The following is a 15,539-nucleotide window of genomic DNA, read 5'->3' as shown; positions in this document are numbered from 1 at the left end:
GCATATATGTCGATTCTAGAAAAATGGTATACACGAGCTTATTTGCAAAGCAGAAATAGAGACACAGATGTAGAAGACAAACTTATAGATAGCAAGGGGAAAATGAGCGTGGGATGAATTGGGAAATGCTCAACATCTCTAATCATCAGGGAAATGCAAATCAAAACCAAAATGAGCTATCACCTCACACCTGTCAGAAAGGCTATCATCAAAGAAACAAATAACAAATTCCAAGAGAAAGGAACCCTTATACACTGTTGGTGGGGATGTAAATTGGTGATCGGTGTAGCCATAACTAAGTTGTGTATTTTTTACCACAATAAAAGACATGTTGATTGTGACCTACTGATTTGATTTTATGATTATTAATCAGAAGCTACTGCTGAAAATGAGAAAACAGTTACAGCTTTAAACTTAATTGTTAAGATACAGAGTTACTTACTCATCATGTGCCCTCATTCTTAATAACTAACCCAGACATCCATCTGTTATATAAGCAAAGAATCAGGAAGCTATAGCCAAGCTCAAGGAAGCTTTTGAATATCTTATGTACAGATTAAATAGCCTGATATGGCTTAACAATATTTAGATTAAATGCAAGAAATAATTTTTAAAATTGTGGGCTGAGGGAAGAGGGGAAAGGAACTTATATTGAAAGACCAAAATGGAGGTGTTTTTTGGTTTATTCAGACCTTGGAGCTGATACTGCATAATCAGTTCTGACAATGCCCTCTGCCCAAAGGTCACTGGGAACATACTTGAAATTGGTTTTATTGGTTCTTGCAGGGAGAGAGAATGAATGTCATGGGGACCCATGGGGCACCTCATTAAAAGAGTCTTGAAAGGACTTAGTATATAGGATGTGGGTTCATGTTAGGTGATTTGGGCTTCCCTGGTGGCTCAGAGACTAAAGAATCTGCCTGCAATGCAGGAGACCTGGGTTCGATCCCTGGGTTGGGAAGATCCCCTGGAGAAGGGAATGGCAACCCACTCCAGTATTCTGGCCTGGAGAATCCCATGGACAGAGGAGCCTGACAGTCCATAGCGTCTCAAAGAGTCAGACATGACTGAGCGACTAACATTTTAGGTGATTTGGGGAAGTATTCAAGGAAGAGGTCTTTCCACTGCATATTGATGCTGTCAGGAAGCAGAGGTAATTTCATGATTGGATATCTCAATAAATCTTACCTAGAAGAAGGGAAAACTAGCCTGAGGGTAACACTATAAATGGTAGAGAGGCAGCAGTCACTAATATTAGCTCAAAGTGGGAAATAGTTATTTTCATGGCTCAGACCAAGTTTACATTTAGTGTGTATTCAAACATGGTTAAATAGTGGTCTTTTTCTTTTTTGATATTGATACATTGTATTTTCAGAGTGGCCTTATTTGATGTTCATGATCTGTAAGAGTATTTACATTCAGTAGGAGAAAGCAAGATCTAGTTGTGAAAGTCAGGCCAGATCCTGAATGTCAGAGCCTGATTTTCTCTTTCTCAGAAATTTTATCTACTCCTACCCCCACTTTCTGTGTTTTCTTGTTGAGATCTTGCTGTACAATCAGACAGTTTCTAACATTATTGTTATGAGAGGGAGTGGAAGAGAAACTATCATTTATTGAATACATATCTTAGGCACTATTGTATATATAGTAGTATAAAATATCATTTAAAAATAACATATAACCCTGAGGCAGATAGAATCTACATTTTACAAAGAAAGAAACTGGGGCTCAAAGAGAATATATAACTTGCTCAAGCTGGTAAATAGAGACTGATTTTGAATCCAAATCTGTCTCCAAAGCCTGTGTACTTTCTGCCTATTCTTTATGTCTGTACTATTTATTTAGGAAAATATTATATTCAGAATTGAAACTTGGAGAAGTAAAAATTCCCTGAATTCACAGTTTTATTGACTATTTTTAAGTTAGATTATATATGTCAGATGGCAGAACCTATATAGGAAGCACATGATATTATAGTTCCATTCCACCAGTCACTGCAAATACCCAGAGGGAATACAGCAGGAAAAAAAACTGAAGTATTTGAGGCTATCGTATGGATTCTCTTTCCTAGGAGAAATTTAGGAACTGGCCATTTAGAGAAAGTGTTTCCTTGAGGTGAGCATCTAGGAATAAGGATCAGTTCCATTTTAGTTCCTACAGTTTCTGCCACTTGGTGAAGACATGCAGGCTCAGCCTTGCTCATCTCTAGGAGCCATCTGACTATCAGGCAGGGAGAAACATTAAGAAACCTGGACTCAAAGCTCAGTCACTCAGCAAGACTGCCTTCCTACCAGTCCCTTTCTGACCAAATGATCTAATCTAATAAATGAGCTCTTACCTAGTTTCTTAGGAATACATTTCTACTTTATAATCCAGTTCCAGTAACTAAATCATCCTCATGAGAAGTCCTCACATTAGTTCTTTTTTCTGTAACACTGGATTGTGGACAAAGAATGTCTCCTGCCATTTCAGTAAGCCAAGGATGTTGCATCTATATAGCCATCAGCTACTAGAGCCCCCAACCAGTGCACCCTGAGGGGATTTCAGAATGAATAAAGACAGGATACTGGCCCTAGATAGTGAAGGTGCATATCAAAGGAATAATTTCAGTGAGCCCAGACTGTTGTATCTTCCCATACATAGAAGGGGCTTTCCTGGTAGCTCAGCTGGTAAAGAATCTGCTTGCAATGCAGGAGAACCCAGTTCAATTCCTGGGTCAGGAAGATTCCCCTAGAGAAGGGATAGGATACCCACTCCAGTATTCCTGGGCTTTCCTGGTGGCTCAGATGGTAAAGAATCCACCTGCAACACAGGAGACCTGGGTTTGATCCCTGGGTTGGGAAGATCCCCTGGAGGAGGGATATTGCCAAGGCTGTATATTGTCACCCTGCTTATTTAACTTATATGCAGAATACATCATGTGAAATGCCAGACTGGATGAAGCACAAGCTGGAATCAAGATTGCAGGGAGAAATATGAATAACCTCAGATATACAGGTGAAACCACCCTTATGGCAGAAAGCAAAGAGGAACTAAGGGGCCTCTTGATGGGGGTGAAAGAGGAGAGTGAAAAAGCTGTCTTAAAATTCAACATTCAAAAAGCTAAGGTCATGGCATCTGGTCCCATCCCTTCATGGCAAATAGATGGGGAAACAATGGAAACAGTGACAGACTTTATTTTTCTGGGCTCCAAAATCGCTGCAGATGGTGACTGCCACCATGAAATTAAAAGATTCTTGCTCCTTGGAAGTAAAGCTATGACCAACCTAGACAGCATATTAAAAAGCAGAGATGTTACTTCACTGACAAAGGTCCATCTATCTAGTCAAAGCTATGGTTTTTGCAGTAGTCATGTATGGATGTGAGAGTTGGACTATAAAGAAAGCTGAGTGCTGAAGAATTTATGCTTTTGAACTGTGGTGTTGGAGAAGACTCTTGAGAGTCCCTTGGACAGCAAGGAGATCAAACCAGTCAATCCTAAAGGAAATCAGTCCTGAATATTCATTGGAAGGACTGATGCTGAACCTCCAATATTTTGGCCACCTGATGGGAAGAACTGACTCATTTGAAAAGACCCTGATGCTAGAAAAGATTGAAGGCAGAGGAGAAGGGAACAACAGAGGATGAGATGGTTTGATGGTATCACCAACTCGATGGACATGAGTTTGAGCAAGCTCTGGGAGTTGGTGATGGACAGGGAAACCTGGTGTGCTACAGTCCATTGAGTCACAAAGAGTCCTACTCAACTGAGTGACTGAACTGAATTGATACATAGAAAACCACTATAATCATTAACTGAGATGTCTGTCTCTGTGATTAACAGTAATCTTTTAATGTTCAACTACATTTTATTTTTTGTTGTATGTTTGTTTGTTTTTGTTTTTCCCCAGAAAAATCTCCTATACATTCTGGCTCCTCTCTTACCTCTTTGGAACAGTCCCTCAGAGGCTTATCCCAGGCTTAAGTCCTCAGTAAGTCTGCCAAATAAAAACATAATTCTCTACTTTTAGGTAGAGAATTTTTCTTTCCCAGTCAAGAGGATTACTTTGTTAAAAGACAGATGCATATGTCTTAATTTTGTTTGATGCTTCTAAATCTCCCTTCAACAGGATTGTACTACTTTTGTAGGTGAAGAAAGAATGACGTTTTGAAAGGCATATTCCTCTTTTCATATTTAGTTAAATTACTACCAAGATTTACATATAACATGACTGACCACCCCCTTTATGGACTTCTCTAAATATTCAAACCTTAGAGTTCAAATCTTAGACTCAGATAGGCTTGGTTTGAACCCCAACTCTTCTATTAAACTCCCTTATCCAAAACACTTAACCTCACTGAACCTCAGATTCCTCATCCCAAAACTGGAGATAATAATGTTTATCTCAGAAGGTTGTTGGGAGAGCAAGATGCTGTATTTAAGGCCAAGCAAAGTACCAGAAGCAAATGTTCATGAAGTGGTAACTTATTTTTAAAAATTCAGGAAAAATTCACATAAGATGACCTATTTCGAAGTGTACAACTCAGGCTCCCTTGGTGGCTCAGTGGTAAAGAATCTGCCTGCCAACACAGAAGACATGAGTTCAATTCCTGATCCAGGAAGATCCCACGTGCCATGGAGCAGCTAGGCCTGTGCCACAACTACTGAGCCTGTGCTCTAAAGTCAGTGAGCCACAACTGTTGAGCCCACGTGCCACAACTACTGAAGCCCACACACCCTGGAGCCCGTGCTTCACAATGAGAGAAGCCACTGCAATGAGAAGCCCATGCACTGCAACTAGAGCGTAGCCCCCACTCATCAAAACTAGAGAAAAGCCTGTGCATCAACAAAGACCTAGCATAGCCAAAATTTAAAAAAAAATAAACTGTACAATTCAATAGTATTTAGTACATTCACAGTGTTGTGCAGCCATCACCTCTATCTAATCCTAACTCATTTTCATTGTGTCCAAGAGAGATCTAGTGTAGCAGTGCCTTTATAGCTCAAAAAATGTTTTGCCCACTATTGTTGGTAAGGCAAAAGGCATCACAGTGAGGACATTAAGATCACAATCTATGCTGATTAAGTACAACACCCCATTCATTGTGATCTCTGGTGTGATAGTATCTGTAAAAATTCAGCAAAATGCAGGTATAATTCCTAGCCTACTTGCTTTAAGGGTTACTTTCAGGATTTTTCATCTCACAAGGTCAGCCTGCAGGGGTTTTGTATGACTCAGTTGCCCTTTCCATCCGCCATCATACCATGAAGCTTTATTTAGGCACATTACTCAGCTAGGTTCTGTGCCAACTTCTTGTAACACAATTTATCATTGACCCAGACTAGGTATTTGCTAATTCACTCAGAATTAATTGTGCACTTTAATCTTTTCATTGAATTGGTTCCCATATCTGTAGTTTTTATAACCGCAAGTACTAGCTGCATACTGATTAAAAATTTCCCATCAGTAGTATATGAGATATGACTGTAAATTTTCTTTTTAATTTTCCTTCCATGACTCATAAACTGGCTTAGAAGCAATTTTGAAAAGGAGTAAAAAGTTTGCAAGCGATAGTGGTGTTCATGAAATAAATGTTATTTTTCTCTTACGCTACTCAGATGTATATACATTCTGATTTGTTAAAATGGTTTTGTTATATTACAGTCCCAATTAATATTCTTCATTTCAACATCGCTTTAGAATCCTCATTTTTATGAGAAATTTCAGCACCTTTTTTGATTTTCAGACTATAAGATATAAACTTTTTTACATTCAGCTTTTTTTAAAACGGTTTTTGATGATGCAGTCATGTATTGCAACGAGTAAAACATTCTTTGCAGGTAGATAGAAGAGCAATTAGTACCATTCATAACCTGTGTCAATTGCTTGTTATGGCATAGTGCTAGAATAAGAGAACACAAGACTAGAAATATGTTAGGAAACCCAGGTTCTGGTCCTCAGCCTGAAACTAAATAGCTCTGTAATTTGGGGCATGCCACAACTTCATACAGGGACCAGTTTTCTTATCTATCACATTGCTATATTTTTTCTATGTACCTCATTAAGATGCTGCAAAGACAAACACAATATTTTTCAAGTTTAACTGATTACCTTCACCACCTATTCTCCCAACTCGTCTCCCCAAATCTTGTTTTTTAAGCTCCAAATTGCTTCAGAAATCTTTCTTCTTTATGCCATTCTCATTGTCCGAGATCAAATCCTATTCATCTCAGTCTTCTGGGACATTGCAATAGACTGGTCAGTCTGCCTTCATCCTTGCTTTTCCGCAAACCATCCTCTATAAGATTTATATACTGAAAACACAGCTTAAAGCATGAAATGACTTTCCATTATAAAGTGATAAAGTTTACTTTTTAAGTCTGATATATAAGGTTTGGTCTTCCCTTATGGCTCAGCAATAAAGAATCTGCTTGCAGTGCAGTAGCCACAAGAAACGCGAGTTCAATCCCTGGGTTTGGGAGATCCCCTGGAGGAGGGCATAGCATCCCACTCCAGTATTCTTGCCTGGAGAATCCCATGGGCAGAGAATCCTGGAGGGCTACACTTCATAAGGTCACAAAGAGTTGGACATGACTGAATTAACTTAGCATGCACACATACAAGGTTCATCAGATACAGCTTCATTCTACCTTACCAACAGTGAACCATTAACACACCATAGGAGATTAATCATATCATTCAAATCTTCAGTAATTCTACCATAACAAATACTTAAGATGCACCATGCCAGATCCCTGGATCTATCTGATTTCAGTTCAGCATGGTAGAAGTTCAGTGTATCATTGCTAATATCCTGAACCAAGAGCAAATCATGGCAGTTCTCTGCTCTGGCTTTCTTGGAGGCTATAGGAGGCTACTAAACTCTACAGATGCAACCTGAAAGTATGGGGTGTTACTGTCCCAGGGATGAAGGACACCTCTCAACCAAAGGAGGGCAAAAGTCAATAGATAAATGCCCCATCTTCTCTGTTCTATGATGGGACAATTCCAAGGCCTGTTCTGTACAGCTATTCAGAGTTTCTAGAAGAATTGAACTCCAGTTGCCCACAGCAGTTGTACTGTTTCTTTGGGAAGTGATTCTTGAGATGGCTTCCCGGATACACTACCCATACCCAGTCCTTTTTCCAAAATCTACCTTCTGGGTAACCCCAATTAAGTATATGTGCTGCCAAAGTGAGCACTCAGTAAACCCCAATTAAGATACTTCCTTGTTTTTGTCTACTTGATCTTTTGACCGTTAAGAGAAGTAAGCTAAAGTCTTCTATCATGATAGTGATTTTTTAACTTTTTCCTTATATTTCTATTACATTTTGCTGATATATTTCAAAGCTCTCTTGTTAGATGCCTAAAGGTTCATGACTATTTCATCTTATTGGGGATAAAACTACCATAATGTTTCTCTTTGTCCCGTTAATTATTCAGCTTGAATTCTATTTTGCATAATATTAATATTGATACATGTGCTTTATTTTCTTAGCATTTTCCTAGTATCTTCTTCTACTTACTTTTATTTTATTTTGGCAGGTCTCTTGTAAACAAAACAAAAGTATATAGATGGATTAACATTTCCATCTGATAGTAAAAATGAGAAGTATACCAATACATTCTATTAGCAAGGCTATAAGGACACAGTGACTCTCATTTAGTATTCATGGGAATGCCAAGTAGTTCAATCCTTTTGGATGGAGATTTGGAACTATTCATATCTAACAAAATTAAGACATATGCGTTTGTGTAACAAAGTAATCCTATTCCTAGGAATTTACCCTGAAAATAGACCTACAATAATATAAAAATATATATGCAAAGGTTATTTGTTACAGTGTAATTTCAAAATACTGGAAACAAACTAAATGCCCATTCAGGAGACTACCTGAATAAAGTACAATACATCACACAGAGAAACACTAGGCAGATGCAAAAAAAGAACAAGGAAGAACTTTATGAACTGAGATGGAGTGATTTCCAGGATATATTGTTAAGTGAAAAAAGTGTGCAAAATAGTATGTTATCTTTCCTGTGTAAAGAAACTTGAAAAGACATATACATTCTTTTTTTAATATTCTTTAAAAAGGATTATATATGTATGTATGTATAACTGAATCACTTTACTGTACAGCAGTAATTAATGCAGCATTGTAAATCAACTATACTTCAGTTTTAAAAAAAGACTATCATTTTATGATGTGTCCAAGCAAAGGAAGGTATTTGGGTCAAAAATATTAGAATCTCAGGGCGTCGCAAAGTCAGAGAAGTGGGGTAAGGGGTAGCAAGCAGTATGTCTGCAGAAGTCCCTGAGGCAACCTCCATGGAGGAGCAAAAGGAAATGCAAGATATAGTGACCAGTCCAGGGAGAGCTGAAGAAGCAAAATTAAAAGCAAGGTATCCTCATCTGGGGAAAAAGCCTGGAGGTTCAAATTTTTTTAAGGAAACAATTGTGGAAAGGGCAAAAATATTTTTATTCTGGAAATTACAACATGGCTAAAGCAAAACTGAAGAACAGCAACTTCCTACTGCAGCCCCTGGTAAGACAGAGGTCACTGGTGACCACATTCCCATTCCACAGGGCCTTCCTCAACGGAAACCACCTCTTGTTGCTAGTAAGCTGTCTGGCTGTTTAAAAGAGCTGAACTGTATGAATCTTCTAATTCCCATTATATCTCCTTAATATGTTATTCCTCCGCTTTTTATTTGTTTTACTCACTCAGTCATTTGAGAGTTATGGCTTTGCAGGTAGGGGTAAATTATGCTGCTTTTTAAGGGAATAATATAATACATGTGTAGAGTTTCTGATTAGTTTAACAATGCATTGATGAAAAGAACATGTTAGAGAAATGTAAAATAATCTACTTAAAAATAATTGTATGTATTACCCAACTCCTGGTGTAGGGCTGGTTCCAACAAACAACAAGCAAGTTTTACAATTTTAATGTTTTGGCTTTCTTTAATTCATCCTAATTATAGCTTTGTATGTTAAGCTTATTTAAAATAATGTCTATTGTATTAGTTTCCTCTGTATTTTTCTTTTAAATTTTGTAAAACAGAAGTTTAAGACCACAAGCTAGAAGAAAGGTCATATATTTCAAACACAAATAGATTGGGCTCCGAAAGATTTGTATCCCATGCTTGAACTTGAATGACCTTAAATCTGTTTCAGCTTTAGCAATAGAATTTTTCTTGGGCAATGTTTGCCCATTCTGGTGTAACTTATGTGACTCTAGTGCTTAACAGTTGCTGTTGAAGCTAGTATTCTTATTCAGTTTTATAGTGTTAGAATACCTTTTATTGTTTAAGATGTGAATGAAGTGTGCATGTGCACTGACTGTTGAATTCACTCTTGTGCCATTTTTGTAAGTATGTTTTGCACAACCTCTCAGAAAATATTAATTCTCCAAATTCTCTTAATCCCTTTGCAAAGAAGTTTTATCTATGAATCAGAAGTCTTAAGAAACTTCGATCTTGAGTCCTATGGACCTTCTTAATTTTTGATGAATTTGTTTTTGTGGATGATGCTGATTTCATAACAAACTTGCTTGTACCTAGAACTATGGTAATGTCACTGGAATTGATTAAAAATGAGTGTTAAAAGTTTGGATATTTCACTTCATTTTGGAATACATACTTCTGTGGGGAAGTGGTTTTGATGATAAAACTTATGTTGAGTAAAAGGCTTTTTGGCTGAGCTCCTAGACTGACACCATATTTTTTGTATGTTTGTGGTCTAGATCAGTACTGAAACCAAAATCATCATTATATAACAACTGTGTATGTATATGGACACATATACATATATACAGTGTGTGTGTGTGCTCATTATACATATATGGATATGCATGTATATATGTAAAAAAAGAAATATGAAAAAATAAGCTAGGAATTAATGAGATTGGTTACTTACAAATATAGTTGGGAGCAAAGTAGAAAGGAAAGGATATGGAAAAGAGTGGAAAGAATATGGAAGAGTATCATACTTCTCTAAATATACATTTTTGTATAGTTCTGAATTTTATAACCATGTTAATATTCACATGCTTAAAAATGAATAAAATCAACAAGGATGGGTCAAAGCAAAAAAAAAAAAATGTAATACAAACCAAAGCAAATGAACCTAATTTTATTTCAAACAAATAATATAACATAGTGAATAACAAAAGTGTGTGTGAAGAGAGATATGAAGACTTAACATAAGTAACTAAAATACAGTATTTTGACTGTATGCCTTATAAAAACTCCAGGAAAGAAATTTGGACTTCCAATGATGTATAACTTAGAGTCAGTAACCTCTGAACTTTATTTCTGGCCTTTGTCTGTAAACTCCTGCAGCCTTCTGGTAAAGCTTGCCCCCATCACCCGTAGTCCTCCCATTTCACAAGATCCTCTTGCTGCCTCTTTAATTGCTTTGGACAAGAACCTCTTTTAAATCTTGTGCCAGTGGGACTTCTCTCTTTATAAAATGCCTGCACACTGCTATTCAGTCTCTCTCAGTTTTGGACTTTCTCCCTGAAAGCCATTCTCCCTGCCCCTTGCCTTGAGATTTCCTCACCTGTTTGAATAATACAGTTTTGTCTTTCTTATATAAAAAGATGATCATCATGAGTTTCAACATTTGAACCAAACATATGAGCTCCCCCATGACATGTTAGGTTGCTATAACATAAATTAAGAATAAAGATGGAGTTGGAAACAAATATTGTACTCTTGTTGATAGGTTTGATTTTCACGGTGGTATGGATTCGCAATTCTGCAATTAACATATGTATTCTGATATTGAGCATATAAGTAAATATATTGTCCTTAATGAGAGCTGGGTTTCTCACTGTTGGAGATGGGAATTACAAATAAGGAAAGAGGGGAGGTGGTCCTAAGATAACAGAGAAATAGGACGGGGAGACCACTTTCTCCCCCACAAATTCATCAAAAGAACATTTGACTGCTGCTGCTGCTGCTGCTGCTAAGTCGCTTCAATAGTGAAAAGTGAAAGGGAAGTCGCTCAGTTGTGTCTGACTCTTAGCGACCCCATGGACTGCAGCCAACCAGGCTCGTTTGGCCATGGGATTTTCCAGGCAAGAATACTGGAGTGGGGTGCCATTGCCTTCTCTGAAGAACATTTGAACGCTAAGCAAATTCCACAAAACAACTTCTGAGCACTGGCGGAGGACACCAGGCACCCAGAAATGCAGCCCATTGTCTTTGAAAGGAGGTAGGACAAGATATAGAAGATAAAAAGAGGACAAAAGAGTTAGGGACGGAGATCCATCCCGGGGAGGGAGTCATAAAAGAGGGGAAGTTTCCAAACACCAGGAAAACATCTCACTGGTGGGTCTGTGGGGAGTTTTGGAATCTCAAAAGGCAACATAACTGGGAGGAAAAATAAATAAGTAAACATAACCCACAGATTATGTGCCTAACAGCAATTCCCAGCAGATGAGTAGCCCAGACACTCGGATCCGCCACCAGCAAGCAGGGGCTGAACAGGGAGGCACTGGCCGCATTGCTTAGGGTAAGGACCCGGACTGAATGCCCTGAGGGCAATCTGAAGGAGCTAACGTGAGATAGCAACCCAAACTGTGGGATAGCCAGAGAGAAACAAAGAGAGAGAGAGAGAAAACTTTCCCGCGAAAAGCCCCAACCTAAGGCACTGCCAGGCCACTCACAGAACAAAGGACGGATCCTCTATGACCCACCTCCCAGAATATTGGAAATAAAAGCAAAAATAAACAAATGGGACCTGATGAAACTTAAAAGCTTTTGCACAACAAAGGAAACTATAAGCAAGGTGAAAAGACAGCCCTCAGATTGGGAGAAAAATAATAGCAAATGGAGAAACAGACAAAGGATTAATCTCAAAAATATACAAGCAACTCCTGCAGCTCAATTCCAGAAAAATAAATGACCCAATCAAAAAATGGGCCAAAGAACTAAACAGACATTTCTCCAAAGACATACAGATGGCTAACAAACACATGAAAAGATGCTCAACATCACTCATTATCAGAGAAATGCACATCAAACCCACAATGAGGTACCATTACATGCCAGTCAGGATGGCTGCTATCCAAAAGTCTACAAGCAATAAATGCTGGAGAGGGTGTGGAGAAAAGGGAACCCTCTTACACTTTTGGTGGGAATGCAAACTAGTACAGCCACTATGGAGAACACTGTGGAGATTTCTTAAAAAACTGGAATTAGAACTGCCATATGACCCAGCAATCCCACTCTTGGGCATACACACTGAGGAAACCAGATCTGAAAGAGACACGTGTACCCCAATGTTCATCGCAGCACTGTTTATAATAGCCAGGACATGGAAGCAACCTAGATGCCCATCAGCAGACGAATGGATAAGGAAGCTGTGGTACATATATACCATGGAATATTACTTAGCCATTAAAAAGATTTCATTTGAATCAGTTCTAATGGGATGGATGAAACTGGAGCCCATTATACAGAGTGAAGTAAGCCAGAAAGATAAATACCAATACAGTATACTAACACATATATATGGAATTTAGAAAGATGGTAATGATAGCCCTATATGCAAAACAGAAAAAGAGACACAGATGTACAGAACAGAATTTTGGACTCTGTGGGAGAAGGCGAGGGTGGGATGTTTTGAGAGAACAGCATCGAAACATGTATATTATCAAGTGTGAAACAGATCACCAGCCCAGGCTGGATGCATGAGACAAGTGCTCGGGGCTGGTGCACTGGGAAGACCCAGAGGGATGGGATGGAGAGGGAGGTGGGAGGGGGCATCAAGATGGGGAATACATTTAAATCCATGGCTGATTCATGTCAATGTATGGCAAAAACCACTACAATATTGTAAAGTAATTAGCCTCCAACTAATAAAAATAAATGGAAAAAAAAAGGAACAAAGGACTAAGCGAATACCAGAGGAGAGCTAGCAGGCAGCGGACCAGCCCATCCCCCACCAGGAAGCAGGGTGGCAGGCGGGCAGCAACCAGAGCCAGAAAGGGGCAAACTCAGCCCCAGAGATGGCATCCTCCACCAAAGTGCGAGCAGGCTCCCAGTTGCCAATCAAGCTTTCCTGGGATCCTGGACGGATGACATCCACTGGGAGGGTTGCAGCCAGAGATCAGCTCCCCAGAAGAGACACATGGCACACCTGAGACGGTGCACCCGGGAAACCAAGCGGCTGGGATGGGGAAGGTGATAAGTCACACTACACCTAAGGAGAGTGCGCTGGCCAAGCACCTGGTCGCCTGAGCTGCTCGGACCTGGGAAGGGCACAAATGCAGGCCCAACTGAGTCTGCACCTTTGTGGAGTAACCAAGAACCTGAACCTGAGTGGCTTAGACCTGGGAAGTGCACTCAATCCAGGGCCTGCTTTACACAGATCCCCTGCAGAGCAACCTGGAGCCTGAGCAGTGTAGACCGGGAAAGCACACGCCCTGAGTGGGGGCAAACCCATTGTGGCCCAGACACTGTGAGCACTCCCCACACACGCTAGTGGTATTTGTTTGCAGTGTTCCGCCCTCCCCACAGCGCGACTGAACAAGTGAGCCTAAATAAGTGACCACCTTCGCCCCCTTGTGTCAGGGCAGAAATTAGACACGGAAGAGACTTGCAACCAGAAGAAGCCAAAACAAACAGAGGGAACCACTTTGGAAGTGACAGGTGCAACAGATTAAAACTCTGTAGTTAGCACCAACTACATGGGAAGAGGCCTATGGATCTTGAGAAGTATAAGCTGGAACAAGGAATTATCTGAAACTGAACTGACCCCACACTGCCCACAATAGCTCCAGAGAAATTCCTAGATATTTTTACTATTATCATTTTTTAAATTTATTGTATTTTTTATTTTTAAGTCCTCTATTACTCCGTTAATTTTCATTTTTATAACCTACAAACCCCTATTTTTAAAGCAAGCTTCATATATATTTTTATAATCTTTGTGATTTTGTTTTGTTTTGTTTTAATATTGTATTTTTGAGAGTCTTATCTCTACTCTAGATTTTTAATCTTTGATTTTTGGTATTTGTTATCAATTTTGTACCTTTAAGAATCCAATCTTCAGTACCCATTTTTACTTAGTAGTGTGATTATTGGCTTGATTACCCTCCCCTCCTCCAAAAGGAAAGGCCATGAGAAAATACTCCAGGAGATAATAGTTGAAAAATTCCCTAAAACAGGGAAGGAAATAGCCACCCAAGTCCAAGAAACCCAGAGAGTCCCAAACAGGATAAACCCAAGGCAAAACACCCCAAGACTCATATTAATCAAATTAACAAAGATCAAACACAAAGAACAAATATCAAAAGCAGCAAGGGAAAAACAACAAATAACACACAGGGGAATTCCCATAAGGATAACAGCTGATCTTTCAATATAAACTCTTCAGTCCAGAAGGGATTGGCAGGACATACTTAAAGTGATGAAAGAGAAAAACCTACAACCCAGATTACTGTACCCAGCAAGGATCTCATTCATATATGAAGGAGAAATCAAAAGCTTTACAGACAAGCAAATGCTGAGAGAATTCAGCACCACGAAACTCTTCAACAAATGCTAAAGGATCTTCTATATATAGGAAACACAGAAATGGTGTATAAACTCAAAACCCAAAACAACAAAGTAAATGGCAATGGGATCATACTTATCAATAATTACATTAAATGTAAGTGGGTTGAATGCGCCAAACAAAAGACAAAGACTGGCTGAATGGATACAAAAACAAGACCCCTATATATACGGTCTACAGGAGACCCACCTCAAAACAAGAGACACATACAGACTGAAAGTGAAGGGCTGGAAAAAGATATTTCACGCAAATAGAGACCAAAAGAAAGCAGGAGTAGCAATACTTATATCAAATAAAGTAGACTTTAAAACAAAGGCTGTGAAAAGAGACAAAGAAGGACACTACATAATGATTAAACGATCACTCCAAGAAGAAGATATAACAATTATAAATATATATGCACCCAACATAGGAGCACTGCAATATGTAAGGCAAATGCTAACAAGTATGAAAGGGGAAATTAACAATAACACAATAATGGTGGGAGACTTTAATACCCCACTCACACCTATGGATAGATCAACTAAACAGAAAATTAGCAATTAGCAAGGAAACATAAACTTTAAATGATACAATGGACCAGTTAGACCTAATTGATATCTATAGGACATTTCACCCCAAAACAATGAATACCACCTTTCTCTCAAGTGCACATGGAACCTTCTCCAGGAGAGATCACATCCCGGGCCATAAATCTAGCCTTGGTAAATTCAAAAAAATTGAAATCATTCCAAGCATCTTTCCAAGCCAGAAATATAGATCAATGGAACAAAATAGAAAGCCCAGAAATAAATCAACACACCAATGGACATATTATCTTTGACAAAGAAGGCAAGAATATACAATGGAAAAAAGATAATCTGTTTAACAAGTGATGCTGGGAAAACTGGTCAACCACTTGTAAAAGAATGAAACTAGAACACTTTCTAACACCATACACAAAAATAAACTCAAAATTGATTAAAGATCTAAAAGTAAGGCCAGAAACT

The 15,539-nt window shown here is 38.8% G+C and overlaps 1 protein-coding gene and 1 pseudogene across 4 annotated transcripts in view; both read left to right on the top strand.

Moving 5' to 3' along the window:
* Positions 1 to 15,539, top strand: part of DCX (doublecortin) — a 389,065-nt gene that overhangs the window by 66,649 nt on the left and 306,877 nt on the right. The window lies entirely within an intron of this gene.
* On the top strand, positions 8,281 to 9,047 carry LOC133052227 (cAMP-regulated phosphoprotein 19-like; annotated as a pseudogene).

This window comes from Dama dama, chromosome X (assembly GCF_033118175.1).
Source record: "Dama dama isolate Ldn47 chromosome X, ASM3311817v1, whole genome shotgun sequence".
Classification (NCBI taxonomy): domain Eukaryota; kingdom Metazoa; phylum Chordata; class Mammalia; order Artiodactyla; family Cervidae; genus Dama; species Dama dama.
This window is presented reverse-complemented; position numbering and strand designations above follow the sequence as displayed.